The 20,775-nt window shown below is 46.5% G+C and overlaps 1 long non-coding RNA gene across 1 annotated transcript; it reads left to right on the top strand.

Moving 5' to 3' along the window:
* The first annotated feature begins 1,048 nt into the window (after positions 1-1,048).
* LOC143988914 (uncharacterized) lies at positions 1,049-5,928 on the top strand. The gene is made up of 2 exons (XR_013276935.1): positions 1,049-1,625; positions 5,019-5,928. It is a non-coding gene; the product is annotated as an uncharacterized LOC143988914 (long non-coding RNA).
* The last annotated feature ends 14,847 nt before the right edge of the window (positions 5,929-20,775 follow it).

Below are 20,775 nucleotides of genomic sequence, written 5' to 3'. Positions count from 1 at the left end.
TTAATGATGAAGAAGCGTCCGAGTGGGAAGGCCAACAACAGGCAGCAAGGCCACCTGCTGATTTAACCCCTAATCCGGCTCCGGACTCACAGTTCCGAGAGGATCTCAAACATATGCTGACAACCATGAGAAACAGTGCCCATTCTCAGCCCCCGCCTCAACACCAGTCTCGGTTACCAGAAGGGGCACTGGTGATGTATGTCGCTTTTACCCCATCACAAGCAACAACCTTAGTGACAAGTCTGCCAGAAAAACAGCCAATGCCCTTCTACCGCAGGATAGTGCAGATACAAGAAGCTTACTCAGCTGCCTGGAGAGACTTGATCAGCCTATGCCAAATTAAAGCAGGACATGTCTTTTGGCCAGTCATGCAGACAGCCTTCAATGATGCCTGCCTGGCAAGTGCCACTTCTTATACCTCAGGCTTGGAGTTCTGTGCACAACTCCGCGACTGGGCAAAGGAGAAATTGGCAGATCAGACCACCACAATCCAAGATAAAGGGGAGTCTGTGGAGAAGTATCATGCTAGACTCATACAGGCCTTTGAACATCTGGGCTTCTCCCTCTATGAAAAGACACACACACACATGTTATCATCTGCTTTTGTCTCAGGACTCAGAGAGGATATCAGAAAAAGCCTGATGGTGGCCCACCCTGAATATCGCGCAATGAAATTGTCCAATTTACTGTTGGTGGCCAGAGGGATAGAAAACCAAAAAGGAAAAAAAACCAACGCCCCTCATGGTAACACAAGACGAAGATCCCGCCTACACTCGTCCACCACTGCCCAATACCAGGGAAAAGATCATCTGTTACAACTGTGGGAAGCGGGGTCACATCAGAAGAGTACGCAGAGCCCCAAGACATCTGAGACAAGACAGGGATCCCCGCGAAGTGCAACGTGGACATGAACCTCCACCACCACGCCCCAACTCATGCTAGGAAATGAGAAAACCCGTGTCACCCCTTATGACAGTGTCCTCAAATGAGACTGGGGGACCCCTAGCAAAGGTCACGTTACCTATACAAGGAAAACCTACCACTTGTCTCATTGACATAAGTGCAGCCAGGAGTGTGTTGAGGGCTGAGGATCTGCCTGATAATTCTTTCCTTTCCACTATTGATGTTTCCTGCGTGGGAGTGGATGGGGTGCCCCGCTCCAGTCCACTCACTGAGCCTCTCCAAGTGGGGACATTTCCTGATTTGCTTACCAGATTTGTGGCGTCCTCTACATGTCCCTTGAATCTACAAGGAGCTGATGTGCTGTCCAGACTACAGGCGTCAATCATTTTCACACCTATAGGGGGGTGAAGTTACATACTCCCCTATCCTTGGAAGACTCATCTGCTTTGTATTCTCTGCCTCTCCTGATGACACTTCATGAAGCAATAACTCCAAGTTCAATACCAAAAGAAGTACTTGACAGAATTCCTGCGTGTCTATGGTCCACAGGCCCGGAAGACATTGGTCACTTAAAAGTGCCACCAGTTTCAGTCAAGCTCAAAGAGGGCGCATCATTGCCCGGAAACCACAATACCCACTTAAGTTGGCTCAATCAGAAGCTATCTCAAAACATGTAGCTGCCTTGGTCCAGAATGGGGCCTTGATCCCCTGTACCTCACCATGTAATACACCTCTTTTTCCTGTCAAGAAGAAAACACCTAAGGGAGAACCTGCCAGATACAGGATGGTGCAGGATCTGCGAGCAATTAACGAAGTCACAGTGTTGGACACCCCAATTGTGCCAAATCCACATACCTTATTATCAGCTGTACCTCCAATGGCTGAGTACTTCACTGTGGTGGACCTGGCAAATGCATTCTACAGTGTACCCCTGCATCCTTCCTGCAGGTACCTCTTTGCCTTCTCCCACGAAAAGAAACAGTATACCTGGGCAGTTATGCCAGAAGGGGCACAGAACTCTCCAAGCTAGTTTGCAAATGCTACGGCTATCATCCTTGACACATAACAAGAGGATCACCTGGAAGGGATTCTCCTCCAATATGTTGATGACCTTCTCCACTGTGCAGCTGACTTACCCACTGTTGAAGTCACCTCAGAAAGCCAGTTGGGCTATCTTGCCAAACAGGGTTGCAAAACCTCAAAACCCAAATTGCAGTGGTGCTCAACATCTGTAATTGTTCTTGGACACTGTCTTGTCCCATGGGACAAGACACCTCACTGAAGACAGGGTGAAAGCAATCTCTGACATCCCACTGCCACAAGGCCAGAAGCCCCTTCATTCCTTCCTTGGACTAATTTTGTATTGCAGAGCATGGATTCCAGAAGGCTCCCTACTGATGCAAGCTTTGTATGATGCCCTGAAATCAGACCCCTTCCAGATGTTTCCTGAAGCAATATCCAACTTTGAGGCCTTCAAGCACACCATCTTTGGCGCTAGGGCTCCCAGACTACGACAAAACGTTCAAGCCCTTTGTATCCGAACATCTGGGACATGCTACAGGTGTACTCATCCAATCACACGGCATCTGCCTACGCCCTATAGGATATTATTCCTGTCGGCTGGATGCGATAGCAAGAGGAGGCCCATCGTGTCTGCGAGCTGTCTTTGCTGCACAAGCCTTGTTTGACAAAACTTTGGACTTGGCTCTCGGACTCTGCCTCGTTCTGCTTGCTCCCCATGACATTGCTCCCATACTCCACCAAGATCCAGCTGAAACATCTGTCCATTGCCAGACACTTGAGACTCCTGTGTTTCTACCTTCTAGACAGCATTACTCTATTACGTTGTCAAACACCGAAACCTACCACCCTTCTTCCACTTCTCGAGGGGGGTAAGGAGGAGGAGTTGAGTCTTGACTTGTCACCCCATAACTGCATCGAACGACTGCGGCTGGAAACCACGCATATCCCCACCGTGAGTGAAATACCCCTGCAGGATCCAGGTCACCACTGAAAACTCGGTTCTCCAAACTGAAACCTTACCGCCGGTGATGTCTGCACAGGTGGCAGAGCTGCAAGCACTTACTACAGCATGTAAATTGGCAGAGGGAAAAAGAGCCAACATTCATACGGACTCAAGATATGCTTTCAGCGTTGCCCATGATTTTGGTGTTATCTGGAAGGACAGAGGGTTCCTGATGGCTGCAGGAACATCTGTGAAACATAGCTCAGCCATCAAGGACTTGATGGACGCCCTGCTTCTCCCAACCCAAGTGACTATTCTAAAGTAAAGCACACGACAAACTAAACTCGAAGGAAGCTCGAGGCAATCTAGCCGATTCAGCTGCCAAACAGACAGCCAGTGGTCCACGGGAAGTGGACAGCAGGGTGGTAGAAGAAGACCACCCTGTGCATACCCTACAGACTCTCCCAGTGGACAGAGTTTATCTGAAATAATTACAGAAAGCAGCAAGTCCGGATGAGAAGGAAAGCTGGAAAACGGAGAGGAGGAACTCTCAGAGATGGACTATTCGAGTGCAGCAAGAAGCCTTGTCTACCCAGGAGTATGTACCCAGCCATGGTGCAATGGGGAAATGGAACTGCCCACTTGACAAAGACTCTTATGAACTTATGAGTTACTTCATTGACCAACAACTTCTGCAGATCATGCACTATCTGCAACAAATGTAACCCAGAATGTACAGAAAAGGCACAGAAGAAGCACCTGGCAAAAGCTCTTATACCCCCTTCCAGAGGATACAAATTGATCACTCCCAAATGTCAAAGGAGTGACAGATTGGAATACGCCCTAGTGGAGGTGGACATGACTGCCAGGACCACAGCTAAGGAACTACTGAGTGAGATAGTATGTAGATTTGAGGTCCCAGAGGTGATAGAGAGCGATCAGGCCCAGCCTTCACAGCAACCCTTACAAAAGATTAGGGCAGCACTGGGGGTTCAGTTGGCTCTACACACCCCTTACCACCCTCAAAGTAGCGGGAAGGTAGAAAGGATGAAAGGGACACTAGAAAAACAGGATGTTAAAGATGGCCCAAAAGACTAACATGAGTCGGCCAGACAGTTTGCCCACTGCCCTGTTCAGTGTCAGACACACACCCCGGGGGAAATATGCCCTATCCCCCTTATAAAATTTAGTTTGGTTCAGCCCCCAGAATTGGCTGTCACTTTCCACAACAGTTTCAGTTGCAATCTGATGTGTTGACTAATTATGTAACCGCATTATCACGAGAATTAACCCAAATGCATGTCCAGGTGTTTTCTTCCATTCCAGATCCTGAATTAGATACAGGAACACACCAACTACTGCCTGGAGATTGGGGGCTGGTAAAGAAATTTGTGAGAAAACATTCTCTTGAACCCAGATATGATGGTCCATTCCAAGTTTTGCTGACCACAGCCACCTCAGTGGAATTGGCCAGGAAGAATACCTGAATATACGCCTCCCACTGCAAGAAAGCTCCACCCCCGAGGACAAGATCCCGCCCACTTCATGACGACCATGCTGCATATCCTTTTTCTGTTTGGTCTAGGGGGGAGGCCCAGGAGGTGGTCATCACAAAAACAAAAAAAACAAAAAATGATAACATAATTACATTTTGGTACAACTCTTCAGGTACACATGTGACCACCTTTACCTTTGATTACTGTGACATAGTACCTTGTCCGTTTGACTCTTTCATGGCAATGCCATTGGTACAGTGACATCCCTGATGGTAAGGATATACATGTGTGTTTTACAGACAGTTACTGGGGCCAGAATTGTGGTTCCTGGGAGGGACAGTGGGTTGGAACATAGGACCAGATTAGAGGGTATCTGGACCGGTGAATGTGCCCTGAAAAGGTGATTACGCCCCTCCATATCCTAGCAGAAGATACCCCTGATACATACACTGATCCAGCACACAGTCAGAGGAGGAAGCGAGCAGCTCTCTCCGGAAGCTTTGACCCTCATGTGTACATAGATGCTATAGGGGTCCCAAGGGGGGTCCCTGATGAATTCAAAGCCAGGGAATTGCTGGCCAGTTACCCCCCCACTTCCTACATGACATTCCAGAACCGGATGGCCTTAGACATGGTGTTAGCTGAGAAAGGAGGTGTCTGTAAAAATAGAAAAAACGGGAACCTGTTGCACCTACATTCCTGATAATACCGGCCCAAATGGTAAAGTAACTTTAGCTATAAAGAAATTAGAAGATTTGTCATTGGAGTTGAAGAAGAACTCCGGTATTACAGACCCATGGGATCAATATTTTAGCTGGATGAGTGGGTGGCAGAAGGTGCTCGCCCAGATAGGGGTAACGGTACTAATAATCCTGGTTCTTTTACCCCCCAATTGTATGCTGTATTCTACCTTTCATAAAGAAGTTAATGAGCAAGGCTGTAGACAACAGCCCACCTACATTTCTCCACCAAGAAGAAGAGGACCCTCTTATGATGGAGAATGACAAACCCTTCCCTCCTCTACAGTCACTCCCTGTCCAAAATCTCACAATCCTCTAGGGTTATAGGGATAGATAGCACCTGATTGCCCTTCTCCAGCTGTATCGAGGGGGGTAGTGAACTAGTTGCTGCCTAACTCTATATACAGCCTAAAAGGAGTTGCTGAGGAGAATGGGCCAGGTGAGTAGGACCTTTAGATGAGGGACAGAAGAAAACAGCCATTTTAGGGGGGACTGTTAAGGAATCCAATGTACATAATGATAATCAGAAAATGTCTATTTGCTTATGTGTATACATGTTCCTTACTTATTATGTAGTATACAGATTGACTTTCTGTTCGGAGCCAAGATGGCGTCTATACCCTACATCCCACGCGTCAGAAGAATGCATTCGAGATAAGGGAACCAGCTTCAACCAAACTTCAAGCATCAAGTTTCTTCATTTCTCTTGTATTGTAACCAATAAGATGTACCAATTAGACTGACATAGTAATGACGTATCTTTCTGTATAAAATATTAACACCGCCCACGAATAAATCAGTATTTAGAAGTAGCCGAGCTGAACATGTCTCAGAGAGTGTTTACTTCTAATGTGCATGCACATTTATACTTTTAATTAGGAATAGCAGCAGATAACCAAGAACTAATTTATAGTTCTAATCCATCACACTCTGATGGGCTGGGACAGGTACTCGGGTACTGAGATGGGCTGGGACAAGTACTCGGGTACTGAGATGGGCTGGGACAGGTACTCGGGTACTGAGATGGGCTGGGACAGGTACTCGGGTACTCTGATGGGCTGGGACAGGTACTCGGGTACTCTGATGGGCTGGGACAGGTACTCGGGTACTCTGATGGGCTGGGACAGGTACTCGGGTACTCTGATGGGCTGGGACAGGTACTCGGGTACTCTGATGGGCTGGGACAGGTACTCGGGTACTCTGATGGGCTGGGACAGGTACTCGGGTACTGAGATGGGCTGGGACAGGTACTCGGGTACTCTGATGGGCTGGGACAGGTACTCGGGTACTCTGATGGGCTGGGACAGGTACTCGGGTACTCTGATGGGCTAGGACAGGTACTCGGGTACTCTGATGGGCTAGGACAGGTACTCAAATACTCTGATGGACTGTGACAGGTACTCTGATGGATTGTGATTGACAGGTACTATGAGGGGTGGTGACAGGTCCTCTTTATTGGGGGGGGGGGCAATCAGTGTGATTGGTGTACACTGTAGGCGGTAACGAGATGTTACCGCAATCTCCTCCTCACACACGATCGGTGTGTGAGAAGGAGAACCCGGTAACATCCCGTTACCGCGGTTTGTTTACATTTTAGTGATCGGCTGTGAAAGGATCACAGCCGATCACGTGGGTAAACAGCCGGCCAATGGCTGTTTACCAGCGTCGGTGATGAGCAGTGTTCCCGGGGAACACGCCGCCACCGACGTGCACGCGCAGCGCGCTCGCGATCGCGCGCATGCGCCGTGCACGTTCGGGGTGTGACCATCTGTGATCGGCCGTGACTTCATCACGGCCGATCACGTGGTAAACAGCCATAACGAATGGCTGTTCACCCCCTTCGGTGGCGAGCGGTGTCTCCGTGACACGCCGCCACCGAAGAAACAGGGATGCGCGCGCACAATCGCGCGCATTCCCTGTTTAAACGGGAGGCCGTCATATGACGGCCTCCCGCCACAATAGGTGCGCCGCCTGGCCGTCAATTGACGGTCGGCGGTCGGCATCTAGTTAAATATCGTGACTATGGGGTTCCCTTAGTCTGCCTGTGAAGTAACGCATCTTTCCGATGTCCATTACAGTACCGCAGCAAAATTACATTTCTAAAGGAAAAAATGTCATTTAAAATTGCTTGCGGCTGTCCCAATCCTGGGGCGGGTGATCTGTCTATCAAACTTCCCCGGACAAGGGAGAGGGGCTGTATTTGATGGCACGCGATAGGGAACACACAGCTATTAAAATGAAAGCTGTTATGTTCCCGGTGCTCTGATTATCTGGGCAGCGTCTCTCCTCTCTTCCCCTGCATAGGTAGGCTGCATTGGTGACACAGGCTGCATTTAGGACACAAGCTGCTTTGGTGGCACAGGCTGCATTGGTGATACAGGCTGCATTGGGGACACAGGCTGCATTGGGGACACAGGCTGCATTGGGGACACAGGCTGCATTGGCGGGCACAGGCTGCATTGGTGGGTGCAGGTTGTATTGGTGGACATGGGCAGGCTGCATTGGTGGACACGGGCAGGCTGTATTGGTGGACATGGGCAGGCTGCATTGGTGGACACTGGCAGGCTGCATTGTGGACACGGGCAGGCTACTTGGTGGACATGGGCAGGCTGCATTTAAACATTCAATATCATTTCATGAGATAATTTATGAGGGTGTGTTTAGGGGAGGAATTGGGGGTGGGCAGGGTAGGGGTTGGGCGGGATAACTGGTGGTGAGTAACCCTTGAGACCTGGCTAGTAGCTCAGGACTTTAAATTTTGAGCCCTGGTCTACAGTACATCCCTGTGTAGCTGACTGATCGTTTTATATTATAAATGAACAATCAGCACTGCAGGGTTGTATGATAGAGCTGCTGGCTGCTAATAAAAATACAGTACATGACACTTCCAGATTTATCACAGAGCCCCGACAGAGCTGACAACAGGCAGTGAATCTGGGCTCTGTGATCTATTGTATCTGCTAGTGCAGTGCATGTTTCTATCAGATGGTAGCTCTATAGCACAGCCCTGCCAAGCGCTGACACTTTAGGCAGCACTATGGATCTGTGTAATATTATTTGCTTGCTAATAGTAAACTTACACTGCGCTGTCAGATTACACAGATCCCCAGTGCTGAGTGATCTTTAGTTTTTGTTAATGAATAGGCAACACCATGTTGTGAATGGAGGTAACCCATCTTGCTGCTGTGCTGAATTTTGGTGCTTGTCTCTAGAACAACCCTGCTGCCAGGAACAACCTTTCTCAATAAGCTCTAATTAAGCATTTGTCTCTTTGCTAGCAGTGTAGCTGGAAAGCTGTGAGGGGTCAACTTTCCCACCACGTTGCTCATCAAGATGTATCGGAACAGGACCAAGTACTACATGCACACCATTTACTAATTTTTTTAGGATTAGACCGAGTAATCTTCCCTGCTGCAGCTTTATACTGTAAAAGAGGCTGAAACTTTAATTGAATTTTTGGGTAATCACGGCATGGAGATTTCTTCAGCCTGCTCCCAAAAATTAGCCAATAGTCCCCTCTCTGTTGCTGGCCCCTGCTGCCGAACTGATGTGTCCCAGGGGACTTTATTTAATTGCAGAAGGCCATGGCCAGACTAAAAAGAAAAAAGAGAAGTTCATTGTTGGGGCTTGTTCACACCAAACACCACGCTAAATGAACAGCCAATGGTGTGCACTGGGAAAAACAGTTCCAACATGCCAATCTTGGTCCTTTTTTTCCCCAAACTTTATTTAAATGTCACAAAGTGACATTTTATTAAAGTGGATCTTTGACCCCCCTTTTACTGTGTGGTCTATTGTGCACATTTTAGAGACCCACCCACCTAAGGCATCTAGTGCTGTTCCATTGAGACCCCCTTGTCTTTGGCCACTGCTTGGTCCCATGCCTCAGTGTTGTTTGTGACATCCTTGAGAGGCCTGTTGGCTCTTCCGGGTTCAGCTGGCTCACCTCCTAATGATGCCACACTAGGCATTCCCTCTTCTGAAAGAAGGACTACCTTCTGGGATGTGCGACATGCATAGCTCAAGAGGCACAACGCATACTATGCATGTCATTCGCGCAGGCGGAAAAAGTAAATAAACAATAAAAAAAAAGCTATTCATGTAATGGAGGAAGTTTGTTCAGAGGGGGAAGATCCACTTTAAGCTCTAATGGCAATGCAGCTGTGTTGTTACATGCCATACTTAATTTCCAGTGCACACCACTACAGTGCGGTGGTATCAACTAGCAGGATAGGGAAAAAGGCACCTGGTATGAATGGGCCCTTAGGGTTTACATACACTTAAAGCACATTATTTTCTTGCAAACATTTTTCCATATGTTTATTATAAAACAGAGAACAAAAAAGACAGTGTAAAAAAAGACAATACTCTGGAAACAGATGGGGAAACCACCTAGTCTGCGGTAAACTGGAAGCATTATTAGCATTATTCTCTGTTATCTGTATTAGTATATGAAGCAAGAAAGTGCTTGTAATGGAAAAACTAATAAAGCCATTACCATAGCAACTAGGCAACACAGTTATCGTATAATACATGACTAGCAATGCACTAAGTTGTTCTCACACACACACACATACACTATTTTCTCAGTAAGGAGATTAATTTAAAAATAATGAGCTTGCTCAGTGCTGAGTCAAAAAGCAAACCTTAATGGTAGATTAAGACGTGCATCTAAATCTCAATTTGCATTTGAATCGTGCTTCAGAGGCTACTGATAGGTGGTGAGGAAGATCTGCGATGCCCCCTCACCGCCTGCTTTACCTCCATTTTTGCCAACAAACGAGCCACAACCGTGTGCACTGCAGGCGGTTGCAGAGCTTCAATATTTGCTTGAAGCTGGGTGCACACTTATGCGAATTGCATGAGGGTTTCCCCGCATTCAATTTGCATAACAGGAGACTGTGACCGGCTCTCAATGGAGCACAGCTCCGGGGCAGTCACGGTCCGCACAGGAAAAGGGTCCTGTGCCTCTTTGGCTCCTTTTCAGGTCCAAATTCAGGCAAAACACCCCTGTCTACTGCCTATTGCAGCTTAAGGGAAAGGTAGTTGTTGGGCATCAAAAAATGTGCATTACAGCTGCCTCAACCGCACAGCTACATGAAGCCTTAAAGAACAACTGTAGCAATATAATAAAAACTTTTGGGCCTGTTCACACCAGAGGCATGGCACATTTTTTTCAACATATGTCAATGCAAGGACTTTTAAGAAATAAGGTATGTGAAAGGGAGTAATTCAAACTGATGTGTTGCACTGATATGCACTGGTTTGCAGCGGGAAAAAACGAGCGCAAACAGAGTAACGTGTGTTAACGCAACATGCATCAATATAAAAAACAGCATGCCAGCACATGCAGCACACCTGCATACCTGCAATGCAGCATACCAACTATATATGGGGGCAAGTAGCGTCTTTTATGTATCACTGTCATGGTTTTTTTGGTCAGGCAACGCACTGACATCTTTGCAGCCACTGTGCTATATGCTGGGTGTTCAGTGTGCCCCTGTACGTTTAAGAAGGGGTGGCTCCCCTTCAATCCACCTGCTCTGACCTATTCATCAGAATGCATGTGCCTCCACTTTGGGGACACGTATAAGTTAATGTTAGGTACCACAAATACCAGGGTGCCGTGATGAGGCTCTGTGGCTTACGCATGCATTTGCAAATGTGTGCAGATTAAACCCCTGCTTTTAACGCATACTGATAGACAGGTTTAATTGATTGTCTGTGGGCTGGTCGGTAAGTTAAGCTTGTTTTTTTCCCTTGGATTTATCCTTTGCCTTGTTTGTACCTGTTGTTAGCCTTAGGCCGCGTACACACGGGCGGACTGTCTGACGGACTTGGTCCGCTGAAACGTGTTTCAGCGGACAGTCCGCTCGTGTGTGGGCTTCAGCGGACTTTTTCAGCGGACAGTCTGGCGGACTAAGTCTTTCGGAATTTCCGTAATATTGTCCGTCCAACTTTGGTTTCAGCGGACAGTCCGCTCGTGAGTAGGCAAGTTGGACGGACTAAGTATGGCGCATGCTCAGAAAGGATTTACACGGCCGAAGGTTGCATTGTAGTGTATTGGATGTCGTATTTCTAGTCCCGTCGTACGTGCTGTACACGTCATCGCGCAAGCTTTCAGCGGACTGTCTGTTCATCGTGTGTGGTCAAGTCCGTTCATTCAAAAGTAGGACGGACTGTCCGTCGGATTGTCTGACGGACTTAGTTGGCCAGACAGTCCGCCCGTGTGTACGCGGCCTTACAATGCTTCTTACTGTGATAGCCAGCTATACATGGGGGGCAAGTGGTGTTTTTTTGTATCACTTTTTTGTATACCTGCACTCAACGCATACTTGACGCTACAGTAACTATAAAACCAACACTGGTAGCTTGCTGAGAGGATGAAAGAGCAGAGTTAGTGGATTGATGACCTCAGCTTCTATTTTTTTTTTTGTCCAGTCAACAAGTTGAGGGTGCAGGTTAGTGACCAGACTGCTGCCTAAAGTTTATGTATAGACAGTTTTTATTTTTCATTTTTAACAGAGCAGGTAAAGGTAAAATGTTGCTGTCCTACTTTCTAGGTAGGTCAACCTCTCTATTTGTTCTGGTTAAATCCAAAATTTTAGAGCAGGGGTGTCCAAAATGTAGCCCACTACAGCCAGACTGGGAGATACTCCCCAAACGAAATGAAAATGAGTACCAAGAAACTAAGGCTAACTCACTTGTAGACCCTCAGTCAGAAGGATCTAGGTTTACACACTAGAAAGTTTGTCAAATCGCCAAAAGCAACAAGGCTCTCCTGCGCATGAGTGTGTAATAACCCAGTATAGGTATAGATGGTACTTTACTAGGTATTCACTGATAAAGAAGGTGATGCCTTCGAAATGCGTCAGCTAGCAGGGATCCCGGTGAGTTCCCCCTATATTCTGGAGGCTGCTGTGTCTTGGATTACTGGGCTAAGGAGGTGTGGTTTGATAAGCAAATGTTATTTATATGTTTGTGAGTTAATTTCATCGTGATTTTTAATAAAAACCATGGCATAATGCACTAGGCTGGTGCGCCATCTTTTGTTTGTTTTAACAGAAGTCAGGTTGGTTCTTCTGCCGGCTTAGCTGGCCCCTAAGTTGGTGCACAATGAAGGGTGTGGTTTCAGGATTAGGGATGAGCTTCGTGTTCGAGTCGAACGTACGTTCGACTCGAACATTGGCGTTCGAGTTCGAATTCGAGTGACGCGCGCGCGGACCACAATGCACTGCGGTGGCGCAGTGCATTGCTGCCCCATGATTGGCCAAGCATGCACTGTGACCCCGCATGCTTGGCCAATCGCAGCGCCGGCAGCGAGGAGAGCCATGATTGGCCACAGGCATCCTGCCTGTGGCCAATCATAGCTCAGGCTGTGTAGTGCACGCCCCACACTATATAAGGCCGCCTTTGAGGCGGCTTCGTGTAGTGTGTTACTTAGCATCTGAAGCAGTGGGTGTTCTGTGTACCTTCAACACAGTACACACCAATCGTTTTTGGCTGATTTCCTATCTTGCTGCTGTGTAGTGGTTGTTGTCTGTGCCCTGACTGCAGTATACACCACTATATTCACCTCACCTATATAGCTAGTGATCTAGCTTTAACCACTTAACAACTGCCCATTGCCGATTAACGGCTTCAGGGGGGTTGTTTAACTCTGAGAGGCCGTTAATTAACGGCCTCCCAGAATTCTGCTCTCGCGTGCCCCGAGGTGTGCGCACTCGAGAGCATCCGTGACCGCCGGGTCGCATCACGGATCACGGTAAACGGCCGCTCATAGCGACCGTTTACCACGTGATTGCTCCATCAAATGACGGAGTGATCACTTGGAAACAAACCGGCGTCATGTTATGACGCCTGTTCCTCCCTCCCCTCTCTGTACCGATCGGTACAGCGGAGGGGAAAGAGATCGGTGTCAGCAGCGATGTGGGCTGCATCTGCAGTGCCCACATCGCTGCTCACCGAATTTAACCCCTCAATTCCCTGCCAATACTCTGCAATACCAGTGCATACTCTGCAGTACCCTGCCATTACTCTGCAGTACCCCGCCATTACTCTGCAGTGCAGTACCCTGCCATTACTCTGCAGTGCAGTACCCTGCCATTACTCTGCAGTGCAGTACCCCCCATTACTCTGCAGTAACCCCCATTACTCTGCAGTAACCCCCAATACTCTGCAGTACCCCCCAATACTCTGCAGTACCCCCCAATACTCTGCAGTACCCCCCAATACTCTGCAGTACCCGCCATTACTCTGCAGTACCCGCCATTACTCTGCAGTAACCCCCATTAACCTGCAGTACCCCCCAATACTCTGCAGTACCCGCCATTACTCTGCAGTACCCGCCATTACTCTGCAGTACCCCCAATACTCTGCAGTACCCTGCCATTACTCTGCAGTACCCTGCCATTACTCTGCAGTACCCCCCATTACTCTGCAGTAACCCCCATTACTCTGCAGTACCCCCCAATACTCTGCAGTACCCGCCATTACTCTGCAGTACCCGCCATTACTCTGCAGTACCCCCAATACTCTGCAGTACCCTGCCATTACTCTGTAGTACCCCCCAATACTCTGCAGTACCCTGCTATTACTCTGTAGTACCCCGCCAATACCCCGCCAATACTCTGTAATACCCTGCCATAAATTGCCATACCCAGCCATACTCAGAGATACCCAGCCATACTCGGTGATACCCTGAAATACCCAGCCATAGACGCCCCCCACCCCTCACCGCCCTCCGGTGCTTCTACCAACTCGCCAGTACGATCAAAGCCAGAATCTTTTTTTTATTTTTTATTTCAGGCTTCCCAGCCTAGAGGTGAGATGTGGGGTCATATTGACCCCCCAGATTTCACTGTAAAGAGGACCTGTCACCCCATATTCCTATTACAGGGGATGTTTACATTTCTTGTAATAGGAATAAAAGTGATCACAAATATATTTTTGGGGAAAAAAATGTCAAACTAACATAAATAAAGTAAAATGAACAATAAAAAAATAAAATAAAAATTAAAGCGCCCATGTCCCCATGTGCTCGCATGTGCCACACATGTGAGGTATCGCCGAGAATGTTAGAGCGAGAGCAATAATTCTAGTCCTAGACCTCCTCTGCAACTCAAAACATGTAACCAGTAAAAAAAAAATTAAAGCATCGCCTATGGGGATTTTTTAAGTAGCGACGTTTGGCGCCATTCCACGGGCATGTGCAATTTTGAAGAGTGACATGTTTGATATCTATTTACTCAGCATAACTTCATCTTTCACTTTATGCAAACATTGGGCTAACAAGTGGTTAATAATAGAGCTTGCAGTCAGTAGTGTTAGGAGATAGTGCGTGCTGTCTGCGTGCTCTGTACCCAGTACATACCGCTATAATATAGGGCAGGCCCCTACTTTCAAACATCCAACTTACAAACATCTCCTACTTGCAAACGCAAGGAGACAGCAGCAAGTGAGATGAAAAAAGATGGACGACAAAACAAATTATACAGGGGTGATAACCCTTCCCTATGTTTTCCAAAAAGCTTAAAGATAGTTTTTTTGACTGGAGCTACACTTTAAAAATGTACCGGTTGAAAATGACAAACAGATTCAACTTAACACAACAAACCTACACAGTCCCTGTCTTGTTTGCACCGCCTGTATACTGCTGTTCTGAGTATATAGGGCCTGGGGGCCACACGCATTTCCTTTTTTTAATATGGGTACGGGGTTCCCCTTAATATGCGTACAAGACCCAAATAGGCTGGTAATGGGCAGGGAGGGCTACCCATGCCATGTTTCTCAATGATTTTCAACCATATTGCAGGAACCAGATATAACATTAAAACCGCAAGCAGTTTTAAATGGTGTTATTTCCGTTTAATGTAATTTTGTGCAGGGACTGTTCTAAACACGGGAAACACGTGGCACTTCACAGGCATACTACAGACACCCCCCAGGCACCATATTTAAAGGAATATTTCACTTTTTTTTTTTCACTTTAATCGTCATTAAAATCAGTGCTCCCGCCAAAATGGCAGTTTTTAAAACTTTTTTTTGCAGTGAACCATGTCCCCTGAGGCAGGAGGCAGGTCCCCAAACCCTTTTTAGGACACTATCTTGCATATTAGCCGTTAAAATTAGCACTTTCCAATTCGAACGTTCGAGTCCCATAGACTTCAATGGGGTTCTAACGTTCGTACCGAACGCGGGGGTCGTTCACAAGTTCTGGTGCGAACCGAACCGGGGGGTGTTCGGCTCATCCCTATTCAGGATGTAAGGAAAAAGGATATTCACTTATTGGGGGAAAAGTGATTTGCAGAGTTGTCCTTAATATGTGGTATATAGATGGGAGAGGTTCACTTTAAGATATGGAATTGAAAACAAGATTCATTTTCAGAGGATGAGGGGGAGAAAAGTTGTATTCATACCCCTTGAAATTCTCCACATTTTGTCATGTTACAACGTAAATGTATTTTATTGGGATTTTATTTGCTAGACCAACGCAAAGTGGCAAATAATTGTGAAGTGGAAGGAAAATTATTTTCCAAGTTTTCCAAATGGTTTTCCATTTTTTTAAAATAAAAAAATCCCAAGCATTGAACATCTTACAGAGCATTGTTTAATCCATCATCCGAAAATGGAAAGAGTATGGTACAACTGCAAACCTACCAAGACATGGCCGTCTACCTAAACTGACAGGCCGGGCAAGGAGAGCATTAATCAGAGAAGTGGCCAAGAGGCCCATGGTAACTCTGGAGGAGTTGTAGAGATCCACAGCTCAGGTGGGAGAATCTGTCCAAAGGACAACTATTTTTCGGGCACTCCACAAATCTGGCCTTATGGAAGAGTGGCAAGAAGCCATGTGAGGGGCAAGGCAAACATGTGGAAGAAGGTTCTCTGGTCAGATGATACCAAAATTAAACTTTTTGGCCTAAAAGTGTGGCAGAAAACTAATACTGCACATCACCCTGAACACACCATCCCCACCGTGAAACATGGTGGTGGCAGCATCATGTTGTGTGGATGCTTTTCTTCCGTAGGGAGGTAGTATGGGGGGATGCATGCGAATGTACCGGGCGATCTTTGTTGTTTGGATTTCAGGAAGGGTTTCCCCCTGGCTTGAATTACTAGATGGAATTCTGAATTATTTTTTCTTCTCACCGCTTGATACACCGCTGCTTGGCCAGTTTGGAGACATTAACCTTATAGGATCTGTTTATCCATACACATGGTTCAACATCCACAAAACCACTGAGGTGACTCTGGCATTGCATGCTTTAACATGGAATGCTGTTTGTCTCCGCCATTTGCTGCTTGGGTGTCAGTATCAAAATACATGGATGCTTAGGATATAACCCTGAGGAAGCAGTGACTACAACTGTGAAACGCTTCGGCTGTGTAATATACCCTAGCATCATTTGTTCTGTTTTTATCAATCTGGGTCATTTGATGTATGACACATGTTGTTTTTAATCTATGAAGTTTTTTTGTAATAAAATGAATGCTTTTCTTAACTATGTGTGTTTATATGCTTACCTCTTGACAGATTAACACATTTTATAAAGTCCCAATCAGCCTTTAAGGACAGGCCTTTGATCTGCCCTTTCTTTGCTTTTTTCCTGAAAGTGCAAATAAGAAAATAAAAATCACAAAAATGCAAATAATAAATAATAATCACAAAATTATAAGAAATGCTGTGTCCTGGCGACAACCATAAATATCGGCTAGAGGTTCTGGATTTATCCAGAAGTTACTGAGAATTTATCTCAATTTTCGAACACTACCTGTTTTTGATTTTTGTTTTTACTGATTGATATTGCATCAGTAAAAACACTTAGATGCTTTTGGATGTTTTTTGATTGGACTCTAGCCGAAAGTTATTTATGGTTGTCACCAGGACACAGTTATTTATGGTTGTCACTAGGACACAGCATTTCTTATAATTTTGAGATTATTATTTTCTTATTTGCATTTTTGTGATTGTTATTTTCTTATTTCCACTTTCACTCTAAAGGGAGCGTGGTTTGTAATTAACTCGTTAATGATTCTCTTTTTCATTTATCCTGATAACCTGCTGCTCCTATATATAATTTTATAATATTTTTTCATTCAATTATTCAAAAATATTTTTCATAAAATATTTTTCATTTAATAATTCAAAAGTTTCCACCTGCACCTGTTGGTGGTTTTTACCAACTATAATATACTAAATCCAATTGAGAATCTGTCACAAGACTTGAAAATTGCTGTTCACAGAAGCTCTCCATCCAATCTGACAGAGCTTGAGCTATTTTGCAAAGAAGAATGGGCAAACATTTAACTCTCTAGATGTGCAAATACCCCAAAAGTCTTACAGCTGTAATTGCAGCAAAAGGTGGTTTTAAAAAGTATTGACTCAAGGGGGCTGAATACAAATGCACACCACACTTTTCACATATTTGTAGCCAGGCCCCTGTATGGGTTGTTGAATGTTGTGGTTCACCTGTCACCCTGCCCAGCCCGCATTCATCTCTCAAGCACTCAGAGACATAGAACAGTCTATAAGCTTTGTTTGTTTTTGTTTTTATTTGAGGGGATTGGACTTGGAGGGGAAATGGGAAATTATAGGACGCACAGAAAGATTCAGTGCAACTTGCTTGGGACTTCTTTATACACTCCAGTCTTCTCTTCAGAACAACCACTTGCTTAAAGTGGTTGTAAACCCTTACAAACCACTTTGACCTACAGGTAAGCCTAGATTAAGGCTTACCTGTAGGTCCAAGCAATATCTCCTAAACCTATATGGTTTAGGAGATATTTGCCCGAAAACGGGCACCGCTGTCTACGGCGCATGCGCCGTAGACAGCGGCGCGCAGGCGCACTGAGCGTGGCATTTCCAAGAATGGAGCTGCCGCGCGTGTCAACTCCCGTGCGCATGCGCGGGAGTGACGTCATCGCGGCTTCGTCGAATGACAGCGGCGGAGCTGCGCGACCCCACCAACAAGATGGATGCGGCGGACTACAGGGGACAGCGGCGACTTCGCTGGCTCCTGTGTCAGGTAAGTGACACATAATGGGCTACTATGCGATGCATAGTAGTCCATTATGCTTTGCCTTTGCAGGGAATGAAAGAGGAAGTAAACTCATCAGGGTTTACTTCCTCTTTAAGACCTCTTTTCCTTCACTCCTCCAACATTTCCCTTGCTGAAGACTGTTACTCCTCCAGGCTAGCTAGCACCACATGGTTATGCCTGACACTAATTCAGCCAGGCCTCTGTGGATTTCCTTTTGCGGGCAGGGGCCACAGGTCCCTGTGATGTAGAAATAGTCCAGGTGCTAACTGTCCTCTAATTCCTCTAATCAGCTACCACTCCCAGAGAGCTCTCTTCAGGCCCTGCCAGCCAGCCTGGCTGCATTGACCTCTTTCCATTGCCCTTCCTACAGTCCACTCTTCTGGTTGTGCACCCATCTCAAACTGCAAACTCCCAGTTTTCTCAGGTGTGCCTCCCCAGTCCTCCCAACTGTGCTTCACTCACCAGTCCACCTGGCTGCATCAAGTTGTCCTCCCTGGAGTCTCTTAGCAGTGTTCTCTCCCACTGTCCTCTCCTTGCTCTCGCATGTGTCTCTCTTCCAGGATCTCTTCTCTCCTTCTAGATGCACCCGAGCCCCGGCCCAAGGTCACCCCCCCCAGACTGGGGAGCTCCCCCTCGGCCCTGACAGCCTCCATACTCTCTCACTCCAGCTCTTCCACCCGACAACTCCTCTCCATCTGGGCTGACCATGGGTATTTCAAGGAGACCTGCCCCCTGCCAATCCAGGTTGGGGATTGGTCAAGGCTCCTCAAAATATCCCAGGCAGCTCCACCTCTCCTCCCCTCATGTCTTTCTAGCACCTTCTAGAAAGAAGAGGAAGGTGACAGTGATGCTACCTGTGAGTCACCCAGCCCTGCCTCTCAGCCCAGAATGAAAACAAACAGGCCTAGCCACCAGCTAGGCCTGCTTAAATTGTCCTACTCTGCTAGAAAAGTCCTCACTCTAGCACCTGCCTAACTAGAGGGTGCCACATTATGGACCACCCGCCGTCATTTTATGTCTCTAATTTCAAGAGGAATACCGTTGTTATGGCAGCAGTTAGCTGCCATAACCCCAGTATATCCTCCTCTTCAACGCTTCAAGATAAAAGTGGTCTCTGCGCAGATTCGCCACAAGATCACTTATATCGGCGGCAGGAGAGGGCTCACCCACCCTTCTGCCGCTCTCCGGTAGCCTCCACCGCTTACCAGAGCCGATGGCAGCGGCAGAGTCGATCATGTCCTGCCCTTGGCTTGGCATGGAGACGAGTGAGGGAAAGATGGCCCGAGTCATCTCCATACCACTGCAGGGCGGAAGCGACGTCAAAACGTAAATAAGAAAAAAACATTTTTAAATGCTCCCCATCCCGCCAAGCTCACGTGCGGAAGCGAACGCATACGTGAGCACCACCCGCCTATGAAAATGGTGTTCAAATCACACATTTGAGGTATCACCGCTATCAGTAGAGTGAGAGCAATCATTCTAGCCCTAGACCTCCTCTGTAAGTCTAAACATGCAACCTGTAGATTTTTTTAAATGTTGCCTATGGAGATTTTTAAGGGTAAAAGTTTGTCGCCATTCCATGAGCAGGTGCAATTTTGAAGCATGACATGTTGGGGATCAGTTTACTTGGCGTAACATTATCTTTCACAATATAAAAAAAAACTTGGGCTAACTTTATTGTTGTTATTTTTTATTTCAAAAAAGTGCAATAAAGTGTATGTTTTTCCCAAAAAAGTGTGCTTGTAAGACGACTGCGCAAATACGGTGTGACAGAAAGTATTGCAACGACCGCCATTTTATTCTATAGGGTGTTAGAAAAAAATATATATAATGTTTGGGGGTTCTAAGTAATTTTATAGCAAAAAAAAAACTTTTTTACTTGTAAACACCAAATCTCCGAAAGAGGCTTGGTCCTTAACCACTTGCTTATTGGCCACTTAAACCCCCCTCCTGTCCAGACCAATTTTAAGCTTTCAGCACTGTCGCACTTTGAATGACAATTGCGCGGTCATACAACACTATACCCAAATGACATTTTTATAATTTTTTCCCCACAAATAGAGCTTTCTTTTGGTGGTATTTGATCACCTCTGCTGTTTTTATTTTTTGTTAAAAAAATGTAAAAAGACCGAATTAAAAAAAAAAATATTTTGTTATAAAATTTTAAAACTGGTAATTTTTCTACTTCATTGATGTACGCTGATGAGGCGGCACTGATGGGCACCGATAGGTGGCAGTGATGGGTGGCGGTGATGGGCACTGATGGGTGACTATAATGGGCACTGATCGGTTACACTGATCGGTTACACTGATAGGCAGCACTGCTAGGTGGCACTGATTGGCACCACTGGTGGGCATTAAGAGATGGCACTCATGGGCATTGATAGGTGGTACCGGTGGTCACTGGCAGGTGGCAATGGCAGGTGGCACTGGCAGGGGCTACTAGTGTGCATAGATGAGGCATAATTACCTCTTCCTCTTTGGGACCCCTTGCAGATGAGCCGGTGATTACCGAGCTTTTGTTTACATCATGTGATCAGCTGTCATTGGTTGACAGCTGATCACATGGTAATGGGCCAGTGACTCAGTGATCACAGCGCATGCAGGGCGTGTGCACAGGGGAGGCC

The sequence above is a fragment of the Lithobates pipiens genome, unplaced genomic scaffold, assembly GCF_037356315.1.
Source record: "Lithobates pipiens isolate NorthernLeopardFrog02 unplaced genomic scaffold, aLitPip1_a1.2 Scaffold_18, whole genome shotgun sequence".
Taxonomy (NCBI): Eukaryota; Metazoa; Chordata; class Amphibia; order Anura; family Ranidae; genus Lithobates; species Lithobates pipiens.
Note: the sequence above shows the minus strand (reverse complement) of the source record. Positions and strands in the feature narration are given on the sequence as shown.